Source organism: Macrotis lagotis, chromosome 7, assembly GCF_037893015.1.
Source record: "Macrotis lagotis isolate mMagLag1 chromosome 7, bilby.v1.9.chrom.fasta, whole genome shotgun sequence".
Taxonomy (NCBI): Eukaryota; Metazoa; Chordata; class Mammalia; order Peramelemorphia; family Peramelidae; genus Macrotis; species Macrotis lagotis.
Genome location: NC_133664.1, coordinates 200,485,489 through 200,497,564, shown reverse-complemented (window position 1 = coordinate 200,497,564; position 12,076 = coordinate 200,485,489). Strand labels below are relative to the sequence as shown.

At 39.0% G+C, this 12,076-nt stretch overlaps 1 pseudogene; it reads left to right on the top strand.

Annotated features, from left to right (window-relative positions):
* Nucleotides 1-1,386: 1,386 nt before the first annotated feature.
* On the top strand, nt 1,387-11,863 carry LOC141494242 (small ribosomal subunit protein uS2-like; annotated as a pseudogene).
* Nucleotides 11,864-12,076: the final 213 nt, after the last annotated feature.

The following is a 12,076-nucleotide window of genomic DNA, read 5'->3' as shown; positions in this document are numbered from 1 at the left end:
AGAATTTCTGATGTAGAATAATACTTTGAAAAAGAAGAGGAAGTTTGCACACTTCCTGCATATCTTCCTCCTTGAAGAACAATATATATGTTATGTGAATGATACAGACCTGCTGGGAAGGGGATAAGTTTTTAAATTTTATTTTTTTCAATTAACAAAATACAGTTTTCTGTCTTTTCCATTTCCTTCTTCCTGTTGAGAGAAAAGAAACACAAATATCTTCTAATAAATCATCAAACAAAACAATCAAATAAAGCAAATTTCTGCATTAGACATGTCTAAAAACTATGTGTCTTAATCTGTACACCAGATCCATCACCTCCACATAAGGAGGTGGGTAGCATGTTTCATAATGAGTCCTATGAAATTTGTTGGTCATTTCATTGATCAGAACACTTAGATGTTTCAGAGTTGTTTTATTTTTTAATAATGTTATTATTGTATATGTGTTTTCCTAGTTTTGTTTACTTCACTCTGAATCAGTTCATACAAATCTTCCCAAGTTTCTCTGAAATTAATTCCCTTCATTATTTCTTATAGTACAATAGTATTCCATTACATTCATATACCTTATTTTGTTCAAACATTGCAAAATTGATGGGCATGAAGGGGATATTTTATATAGCAGCCTCTAAAGTATATGCACCTTCTGGGGAATCTGAATCACCGGGTAGTATTACAAATTTTGAAGAAATTCTGTGTGACTGTGAGAAAGAACTCACTGGAATGCCCCGATAGCAACCCATAGGTACATTTGAATACTTTTCTGTATCGTTTAAGAGCTCTGATGAATCCTTTTATATCTTATGATTTTCTGTGCAGTGAAACAAAATATTATTCTTTACACAATCTCCATTATTATGATTATTTATTATTGTCTGTGGATCTGTTTTATGCAATTGAGAAATCTATACATTTACCCTAAGAATATTAGGAGATTTTTCCTGAAGTAATTAAGGGGAAAGAGAAATGGAGGATAAATGATCCAAAGAGGAAACAATTATCCTCTTTGGTTCATCACCAGGGAACATTTCCCAGAATCTTTGGTGAGGGGTTGAAGTGGTGAGAGGGACAGGGCTAGGTCATAGGTTAAATATGCTTATGTCAAAATTATAAAAGTTTGCTTGATAGAATAATGATAAAAATAGTATGTGACATTTATATAATGCTATACTCATATTAAGTGCTTTATGTACTTACCACAAACACTAATTCAATACAGAATGCAGGATGTTAGAAAATAGAGGTGAAAGAGAGATTTAGGTTAAATGCTGGAGGGATTTGGGTTAGGATAAATTATTTTCACCTGAGAAAATCAGGAAAGATCTCATGGATAAGAGGGCATCTTATCTGATTTTTGAAGGAAGAGACGGAGTTCAATCGATTATGATGAGGAAGGAGTGTATTCTTGACACAGGGGACAGCATCTGTGAATGTATGGTGGTAGGATGTTGTGGACATTATTGGAGAATAGTTCTTTAGTTTTTCTAAAGGGGGAGCCATGAAATTGACTTATTTGTGGCAAAAGTATATTGAATACGAAAGTCTAAAATACCAGATAAAAGTGTTGCAATGTATTCTATAGGTAATAAGAAGTCACTGAGGGTTTCTGAATAGGCAGTGACATGGTGAGACCTGTTGGGAACACTATACTTGATCAATGTGAAACAACTCCCACAAACTGATAGGGCAAATTCCAGAGATTCTTAGTTATTGGACTTGAGAATGGATCTCAGTTTCTTAGGATCCCTTTTTTTCTCCTGTCAAGTTTCCAGTGACCCTGGTTGGCTTGGGCCCCCTGTTGCTCTGTTCAACTTGTGCCACAAAAAGTTTAAAAATGCCAATTTCTACAAGATATCATGCATCCTCAAACTGGTGAACAGGGAAAAGAAATGGAAGTATAATTTAATATTGACTTCTTGAACTGAAAAAGATCTCAAGAGGTCATCTGGTCCAGCCTCATTCCATTCTCTTTTAGAAGGTCAAATCTGAAATAAACTGGGAATAGATTTTTTTTAAAAATTAAGATTTTTGTAAAAGATTTGAAAACAAATCTTGGAATAGAAATTTTACAGCCTCCTTTGGTAATGTATCCTCAGTGGGTGGTATTCTTTAAGTCAGTTTATTCTCTCTGTATGTTCCTTCCTTGGTACTGCCTAGTGTAAGCTGTTTAGGGTTCCACAACCCCCTTTTTCATCATCTTGGGGTTTATTCCCTTTCCCTCTTCACTGTTTTGATCTCATGCCTCTGTTTCTGTGTCCCTGTGGTTAACTAGAACAAGTCCCAAGTAGAGCCAGGGCCTGACCCTGCTCCCCAGCTGGTCAGATGAGGGGAGGCTGAAGTGGCCTACAATTGACTCATTGTGTTGTTCTTGGGTTTGGGCAGCTTGAACGCCCGGAACCAAGTATGATCTTGAGTGTGTCATGCTGTGGCTTGTACTGGGGTGGGAGTGTGCTGGAGTAAGGAAGGAGGGTCCAGGGTAAGTGCTGGGCAGGGCTATGTTATGGGGTGGGCTACAGGATGCCTCTTTTTTCCCCAGGAGTCTCAGCATGATGGAGGTTTCTGAAAGGAATTCCTTGTGCATATCTGAGTTTCATTGTGTGTGTGTGTGTATTCCTGACTTTACACACACACACACACACACACACACACACAGCATTGTATATCTGAATACACACACATTCATCTTTATGTGTGTGGATGCATCAGTGTATTTAGGAGGCAAGATGGTAGGCTAGAAAGAGAATTGGATTGCCTCTTACCCATGGAGTGCCACCATATTCATATGTACCATTGGGCAAGGGCAGTTCCAGGGCAGTTCCCTGGTCTCAGGTTCCTTCACCTGTAAAATGAGGAGTTGCCAATCATGGATTTAAAAAGCCTAATAATGAATTATATCCTCTACTTGTTCAATTCAAATCAACATTTATTAAGTGTGATTTTCCCTGTGTTACATGCTGGGGGGAAACAAAATGAGGCAGACTTTTCAGACATGGTCAGTGTTCTCTGTTGGTTTTGCTTGGCCATTTATTTGTTACATAGGAGGGCTTCTGTCTGGGATGGGGGATATAAGAGTTACTGGATATTGATAGAGATTCATAAAGTTAAAGATAAAACATGAAAAAATTAAATATAAAATATGAAAAATATACAGGAGAAATAAAAAAAATTAAAAAACACCCTAAATTTGGTAACCTACACTAACAATTTCATGCATGATTCTCTTTTTTATTTTTTTCCATATATTGAAATCTTTGAATTTGTTGATTGTTATATTAATAATAAAAAAGATAAGAAAAATTAATTAAATGAGAGTTTTAGGTTAACGTCTCTTCTAGCTCTAAAGTTCTTTTTTTCTGTGATTCTGGGCCTCCCCTCTGGGGAATTGCTTACTTGTATGGGCACTACAGACACTCTCTTTTCCTGGTACTGACCACCCCAACAAACCTTTATCCTGCCCCTTTCTTCCTCTCATCAGAATTCCATATTCCTTAGGGAGAAAGGAGCTTATAGGAGAAGTGTCATGTGTTTTGTAAGCTACCAGATTTATCACAGGGCTTTATCTAACTTTATTTTTTTGTCATGGAGGATACGACAGGCAGAGCTATAACTTGAATGGGTCTTTTGACCAACATTTACAAGGTACTGACAGCCCTTATACTTCACAAAATGATTAAAATAACTGAATTTATTATCTTGTCAACAACAATTGTTAAAATAGGAAGCTGCCAGATGCAGCTACTCTTTCTGTCCTCAGTTATTCCCTAGGTAGGCATTTCCTGGCCCAGCAGGACCCTATTCCCTCCCTTAACTGTGTCATCTGCATTAGCCTTCCCAGAAGAGTCCTGGGGTCTTTGAATCTCTGCCATAAGGTTTAAGGGCTGAGGCTCTGCTTCCTGACCCCTCCAACCAAATTTATACTAATTCATGTAGGTAGCCTTGCCTGCTGTTTGCTTTGGGGCTGGCACTATGAATTAGCATCACTAGTTATGGCCCTGAGGGTAGTGGTGAGGGAGAGACAAGATTCAGAGAAAGGGTGTCTGTGGTCAAGGGATGGGTGGGGAGATGGGACTGAACTTGGGTCTGAGTTTGCTATTTGGGACTGTCCAAATGCAACATCCCAGGGACCTTGTGGCTACAGCTGCAGTCACTGAGTCTGCTCCTTATTTGTATTCTAGGACCAGGTTATTTGTTTACTTTGTTGCTTGGGAGGTGTATTAGGGTTTCCCCACAGAACTGATCTTCTGCCAGGAGTCAAATAAATACCTAGGCCAGGAAACAGAAGCTACAAAGGGAATTTTGGGGTTGGGGTATGAGAACCATGCCAAGACCTTCACTTTTGCTCTAGGTTAGACCTCAGGTAGATAGGAGCTCCCAGGAGCTTCCTCTAAAGATTTTCCAAGTCCTGGGTGGAGTGACCCAGAGCTAAATACTGGATTTTGTTTGTCCTCCTCATCCCCAACCAGGCCAATCTCAGGCATAATTGGGAAATGATGAACTTTAGCTTTGGGTCCCTCAGTTTTCCAACTCTGTACCTGACACCTCACCTCCAAGGAGGAACCCATTTTCCTATTCCTCCTTCGGCTCTCTCTCAATTAGTGTCAGGACAACTTTAACCCACAGGATATTAACCTTTTCACATGTAAAATTCAAACATTTGCTAGATAATCACTTATTGTAGATGCTATAGAGGAAATTCATGCTTCAGATATGAGTTAGACTAGACAAGCAAGCAGGCTCCCTCTCAATTCTAGGATCCTCTGAGTGTGTGAGGGGTGTTAGAGCAGTTGCTTTTTAAGATCTCTTCTACTGCTGAAATTTTATAATATTTGAAAGGTCTGATAAAGTAATTTTCCTGAGAATTAACTGATTATAATAATGGAATTAGCTGCTACTAGTCCTGGAAGATTTGCATTTTAGTAGATAGCTCTTTAAAGTTAAGTTTAGGGGCAGCTAGGTGGCGCAGTGGATAGAGCACCGGCCCTGGAGTTAGGAGGACCTGAGTTCAAATGCGGTCTCAGACACTTAATAATTACTTAGCTGTGTGAACTTGGGCAAGTCACTTAACCCCACTGCCTTGCAAAAACCAAACCAAAACAAAAAAGTTAAGTTTAAGGAGTTTGTTAAAGTTAAGGAGGTATGGAGTAGAGTGACATTATAACTTTTAAAAAAAATTTTATTTATTTAAGGCAATGGAGTTGCTCAAGGTCACACACCAGGCAATTATTAAATTTCTGAGACTGTATTTGAACTCAGGTCCTCCTGACTCCTGGCCTGGTGCTCTATTCACTGAACCATCTAGCTGCCCACTGATATTATAAACTTTTTCAGAGTCAAGTTGATTCACCACTTTGGACCTCAGTTTCCTTAAATATAAAATGAGGGGACTGAGCCAGATATTTTTGAAGGCTTCTGAAAGTCTGATATTCCATGAGTCTATAGGTCCATTCTCTTGTTATCTAAGGCAATCTTATCCCTAAGGCTAAAAAGGGGAGGTTTCTGACTCAATTTTTTGGACTCTTGAAGACAGATCGTTGGAGATTTGTACGGTAGGAGACGATATGAATCTGGGAAATATCTTTAATTTGGGAGAGGACCTCATTTTCCTTTCCTCTCTCCCCTATAATCCCAGGAAAACTTGAGCCCCAAGGACAGGAGTTCAAGTTATCCCTGATAAGAAAGTTCCACAAAAGCAGTATCATATTTGCCTCCCAAGTTAGGGTGGCAGATGAGCACCTCATTCTTATCAGTCAAAGAGCTCATTCTAGAAATGTATGGGCATACTGCCTTTCTTGCTTCTTTCTGTCTGGGTTTCTCCCCCCCACCCCGGATTTCTTCATTATTATTTTCCTTGTGTCTCTCTAGTACTAGCATCTTCATAAACCTTGAATTTCTTTTGCTGCTCTGTGTGACTCTGAATATAAAAAAAATTACTTTCCCCTTGTCTGTTTTGTTGGTTATTCAAGACCCTTCCTATCTTTCAAACTTTGTATATCTTACTACAGTGTCTACTGGCAGTTTCTTGAACAGGTCTCTTTATCCCTCATTTTCATGTTTTTGCACTGGTTTTCTTCACTCCTGGAATGCTTTGCCAGGTACCTCTGCTTCTCAGTTTCCTCTTCTTATGAGATTTAGCTGCACCTTTCACTGTATTTGTAGAATGCTTACATGTATTTACAGGTGCTTACATGTATCAACTGAGATATACTTTTATAAATTGGGACCCTTTAAAAAAATCCTCAGGTTTATATTGCTCATGGGTTCACATCCATTTGAAATTATAACTCATAACCCCCCCCAACTGATGTGTCTGTAGTCAGACAAAAGACACAATAAGTTCAAAACAGACATTTAATGAAACAGTGTTATAAGAAAAATAAGAGTAGAAGATTCTTCCTAGAAATCTAGGACACGCTTTACCACAAACAGGTGGGAGAAAGAATGGACAGAGATAGGGATCATTCATGAGGGCATACCCACAGGGAACAGGTGTATCCAGGGCACACATGGAGAACATATATAGAGAAAACATATGAGCAAGTTGCATATGTGGATTGATAATTCCTGATGACTGAAGGCTGCCACCATCTTCTAGTGATGCTATCATGATGTTTTTGCTAGAGCTGTAACTGTACATCATTTTATTTTCTGGAAACTACCTCTGACTCCTACTCTTCTGTTCTTTTCTTTCTTTTTGAAATTGATATTTTATTCTGTTTTTTCCAATTATATGTTATAAATGATTTTCAATATTCAGCCACATGGCTATTTAAAAGTTAAATAATTTCTTTCTACCCTCACTTCCCATTCCCTCCACTTAGTGGTGAACAGTCTAGTGAATATCATACATGTACATTTGTACTTAAGATGTTTATATGATAGTCCTTTTCTGAATGAGGTATTAGAATTAAGGGGAAAGAAAGAAAATCATGGGATAGAAAGGAAAAAAATAGGAGAAATTTTAAAAAAGTGAACATAGTGTTCATTCAGATTCTATAGTTTTTGTTTTGTTTTGTTTTTCTTTGTCTGGACATACTAGCATAGTCCATATCAGGTCTCCCAGGGTTGTCCTAGATTTCTGAGAGGAATTGCATCTATCAAAATTGATCAATTCACAATATTATTGTTAATGTGTATAATGTTCTCTTGGTTCTGCTCCTTCACTTAACATCAGTTCCTGAAATTCTTCCCATGCTTCTCTAGAATCCAACCATTCATGGTTTCTTTTCTTTTTTTTTTTTAGTTACATGGGGTTACATGACTTGCCCAAGGTCACACAGGTAGGCAAATATTAACTGTCTGAAGCCAAATTTGAACTCAGGTCCTCCTGACTCCAGGGCCAGTGCTCTATCCACTGCACCACCTAGCTGCCCCATTCATGGTTTCTTATAGAACATTAGTATTCTTTTTTTTTCTTTTGAGAAAGATTTTATTTATTTTGAGTTTTACAATTTGCCCCATTCTTGCCTCTGTCTCCCCACCTCCCACAGAAGGCATTCTGTTAGTTTTTACATTGTTTCCATGGTATACACTGGTCTCAGTTGAATGTGATGAGAGAGAAATCATATCCTTAAGGAAGTATGAGATAGCAAATAAAGTATGAAATAGCAAAATTACATAATAAGATAACGGTTTCCCCCCCTAAAGTGAAGGTCTTTGTTCAAAGTCCACAATTCTTTCTCTGGATACAGAAATTCTTCATTGCAGATACCCCCAAATTGTCCCTGGCCATTGCACTGATGGAATGAGCAAGTCCATCAAGGTTGATCATCACCCCTCTATGTTGCTGTTAAGGTGTACAATGTTTTTCTGGTTCTGCTCATCTCACTCAGCATCAGTTCATGCAAATCCCTCCAGGCTTCCCTGAATTCCCATCTCTCCTGTTTTTTTTTTTTCTTTAAAGATTTTATTTATTTTGAGTTTTACAATTTTTCCCCTAATCTTACTTCCCTCCCCCCACCCCCCACAGAAGGCAATTTGTCAGTCTTTACATTGTTTGCATGTTACACGTTGATCCAAATTGAATGTGATGAGAGAGAAATCATATCCTTAAGGAAGAAACATAAAGTATAAGAGATAACAAGATCAGACAATAAGATATCAGTTTTTTTCTAAATTAAAGGGAATAGTCCTTGGACTTTGTTCAAACTCCACAGTTCTTGAAGTGGATACAGATGCTATTCTCCATTGCAGAGAGCCCCAAATTGTCCCTGATTGTTGCACTGATGAAATGAATGAGTCCATCAAGGTTGATCATTGCCCCCATGTTGCTGTTAGGGTGTACAGTGTTTTTCTGGTTCTGCTCATCTCACTCAGCATCAGTTCATGCAAATCCCTCCAGGCTTCCCTGAATTCCCATCCCTCCTGGTTTCTAATAGAACAATAGGAACATTAGTATTATATAGCATTCATATACCATAATTTGTTCCATCATTCCCCAAATGATGGATATCTATCCCTTCAATTTCCAATTCTTTGCCACTATAAAAAAGATCTGCTATGAATATTTTGAAATATGTAGGACTTTTCCCATTTTTAAAATGATTTTCTGTATATATGCCTAGTATTGATATTTCTGGGTCAAAGTATATGATCAGTTTTATTGCTCTTTGGGTCTAGTTCCATATTGCTCTCCAGGATGGTTGGATTGGTTCACAACCCACAATTAGTTCACAGTGAATTACTATCCCAATCCTCCCACAACCTCTCTAATATTGATCATTTTCCCTTTTTTGTCATTTTAGTTAATCTGATAGTTGTGAGGTGGTACCTCATAGTTGTTTTAATCTGTATTTCTCTAATCAGTAATGAGTTTCTCCAGGGCTTTTCTAATCTCCATTGGATGTATCAGTCCATGAGTTCCTTGATTTCTACAGGATATTATTCTTTGCTACCAACTCTTGAGTTACATATCTTCAGGTCCAGTTATCTCATCTTTTTTCCTGCTGTGGAAAATGCCTAGAAATTTATTGTTTTCCAAAGGTAGGCTAATTGTCCTTCAGAAATAACTAGACTTATCATAACTAGCTTACTACATAGGTACACAAAGATAAAGGACAGGACCATATGATCTTGTTAATGTCTACATTAAAAAAAAGAATTCCTTATTTTGTGTTTAGTTAATGGAGCATGGGGATGGAAAGGTTATTGCATTGCTAATTTTACTTCAGAAATCCATGATGACTTTGAGATCCATGAAAGGGGAAATATTGGATCATAGAGATGTAAGGTTCCTTAGTGATCATTTCATCCAACAACTTTAATTTATACTGTTGATAATAAAACTGAGGCCAGATGAGGTAAAGTGACTTGCCTAAAGTCATGTAGGTCATAAACAGCAGAGTCTGGGTTCAAACCCAGGTTTTTCAACTTCAGATCTTCTCATTCTTATACTTTCCTGCAGGATAGGATAGCTTCAGCATTCTAACTGCAAAGCAACTAAGTAGGACCAGAGTGTTGGGCTGGGAGTCAAGAAAATCTGAATTCAAATTGACTGAAGACACTTACTAGTCATATGACCTTGGATAAATCATTTAATTGCTGTTTGCCTCAGTTTTCTTATCGGTTAAATGAAGAACATAAAACCTCCCAGGGTTGTTGTGAAGATCAAATGATAGAATAATTGTAAAGGGCTTAGCCTGGCACACATAAGCTCCATGTAAATATTATTTTAGTTATTGTTATTATTAGTTCATTCACTATCTCTCAGGTATCTGCCTGATTCTGGACTTGAGCTGCAAAACCAACTTTGCTTCTCATCACTTTCTAGAATCTCTGTCCCATTGAAGTAAACTGACTTAAAGTTCTGTACACCCAATTTTCCAGTCCCAGTGTCCTTCAAGCTGTTGCCCTAAAATGTCCAGTATCTTCCTCCTCGGAAAGTTTATCTTCTTTTTCTCTAAACATTTAAGTAAAATCTAGGTTTAATTCTGACCTTAGGCAAGTAGACCTACCTCCCTGGACATGAATAGGATAATTGATTTTTTAGATATGGAATGGGTGTTGGAGGTCATCTATGCTAACTCCCTTATTTCATATGTGAGTAAATTGAGACCCAGAGAGATGGTGAATAATTTCCCTAAGGTACCATAACTAGTTTCAGAGCCCAGAGAACAATACGTAAAGTGACTACAAAGGTGTAAATGAAGACAAAAGCAAAAAAGCAGTAGAATCCAGATTAACTGGAATGAACAGTCTTGGACCTGGGGATGAGAGAATTTAGCTCATGTCCTTCCTCATCTTGGAGGGTTGTAAGGAGGAAGAGGAGGAGGAGGAGAAAAGTGGGTTTAACTGTCACCATAGAATTGCAAAGCTCCTTTAATGACCCTGAACTTCTCCCTAAAATAAAAGGACCTTTTAAAAAATGCCAGTGTGCTGCCAGTGTTGTTGGGTAGTTGCAAACCATGACACATGACAGTTTCTGAAGATTAAAAATGATTATCAATCAAGTGACAATGGCAAGGAGGTGAAGGCAGGCTCCAAAACAAAATGGATATGCAACTGAGAGGAGCCAGAATGAAGGATGCCACCAAGAAATGTATGATCAAAAGGCTGGGCTGCTCTTAGTGTGAGAGTGATTGATAACTCGTGGATACACCACACGTACCATCGATATTCTTGTAATAACAGGAGAAAGAGAGGAAAGTTCCCAGCTTGCAGAAGGAAGAAACAATAGCCTAACTCCCTGCTCCCATGCAAGTTAGAAAAGTTTTCTTTATTTTTTTAGTTTTTACAAGGCAATGAGGTTAAGTGGTTTGCCCAAGGCCACACAGCTAGGTAATTATTAAGTGTCTGAGGCCGAATTTGAACTCAGGTACTCCTGACCCCCGGGCTGGTGCTCTATCCGCTATGCCACCTAGCTGACCTGAAAAGTTCTCTTTAAAAGATATTGAAATTCCCTTTTCCATGCTGCCCAGAAGAGGGTTCTGTGGGGCGTTGTTCATGGTTTCCATCGTAACTTTAAAGGGAAACCTTCATAAAGTCCAGAGCCCTAGATGTCTCGCAGATGAAAGAGGAGGGTGTCCTCAAATTCCTCCCTGCAGGGACCCATTTGGGTGGCACCAATTTGAACTTACAGATGGAACAGTATATCTACAAATGGAAGAGTGACAGCATCTATATCATTAATTTGAAGAGAATTTGGGAAAAGCTTCTGTTGGCAGCTCGTGCCCTTGTTGCCATTGAAAATCCAGCTGATGTTAGTGTCATCTCATCTAGGAACACTGGCCAGAGAGCTGTTCTGAAATTTGCTGCTGCCACTGGTGCCACACCAATTGCTGGACTCTTCACCCTGGGCACCTTCACTAACCAGATCCAGTCAGCTTTCAGGGAGCCTCACCTCTTGGTGGTCACTGAGCCTCATATAGATCATCAGCCTTTGACTGAAGCATATGTTAACCTTCCAACCATTGCACTGTGCAACACAGACTCCCCCCTTCACTATGTGGACATTGCCATTCCTTGTAACAACAAAGGAGCTCACTCAGTGGGTCTGATGTGGTGGATGCTGGCCCAAGAAGTCCTGTAGATGTGTGGTACCATTTCCCGTGAACACCCATGGGAGGTCATGCCTGATCTTTACTTCTACAGAGATCCAGAGGAGATTGAAAAGGAAGAGCAGGCCACAGCTGAGAAGGCAGTGACAAAGGAGGAATTTCAGGGTGACTGTACTGCACCTGCCCCAGAATTCACTGCTGTTCAGCCAGAGGTGGCTGATTGGTCCGAGGGCGTCCAGGTGCCATCTGTGCCCATTCAGCAGTTCCCTACTGAAGATCGGAATGCTCAGCTGGCTACTGAGGACTGGTCTGCAGCTTCTACTGCTCAGGCCACTGAATGGGTAGGAACTACCACAGAGTGGTCCTAAGTTTTATCCAGATGCTCTAATAGTGTTGGAAAAATGCTGATGTAAAATAAACATTGGTTTCTTAACAAAAAAAAAAGATATTGAAATAATCCTTGAGAACTGATTGACTCAGGGGACTAAAGGCTCAGGCTGTTAACATCATTTCCTGGTAGCCTAAGTACAAAAATTGCTATAAGGATTTCCAGGCATGCTCTGATATTTGGCTGGTGGATA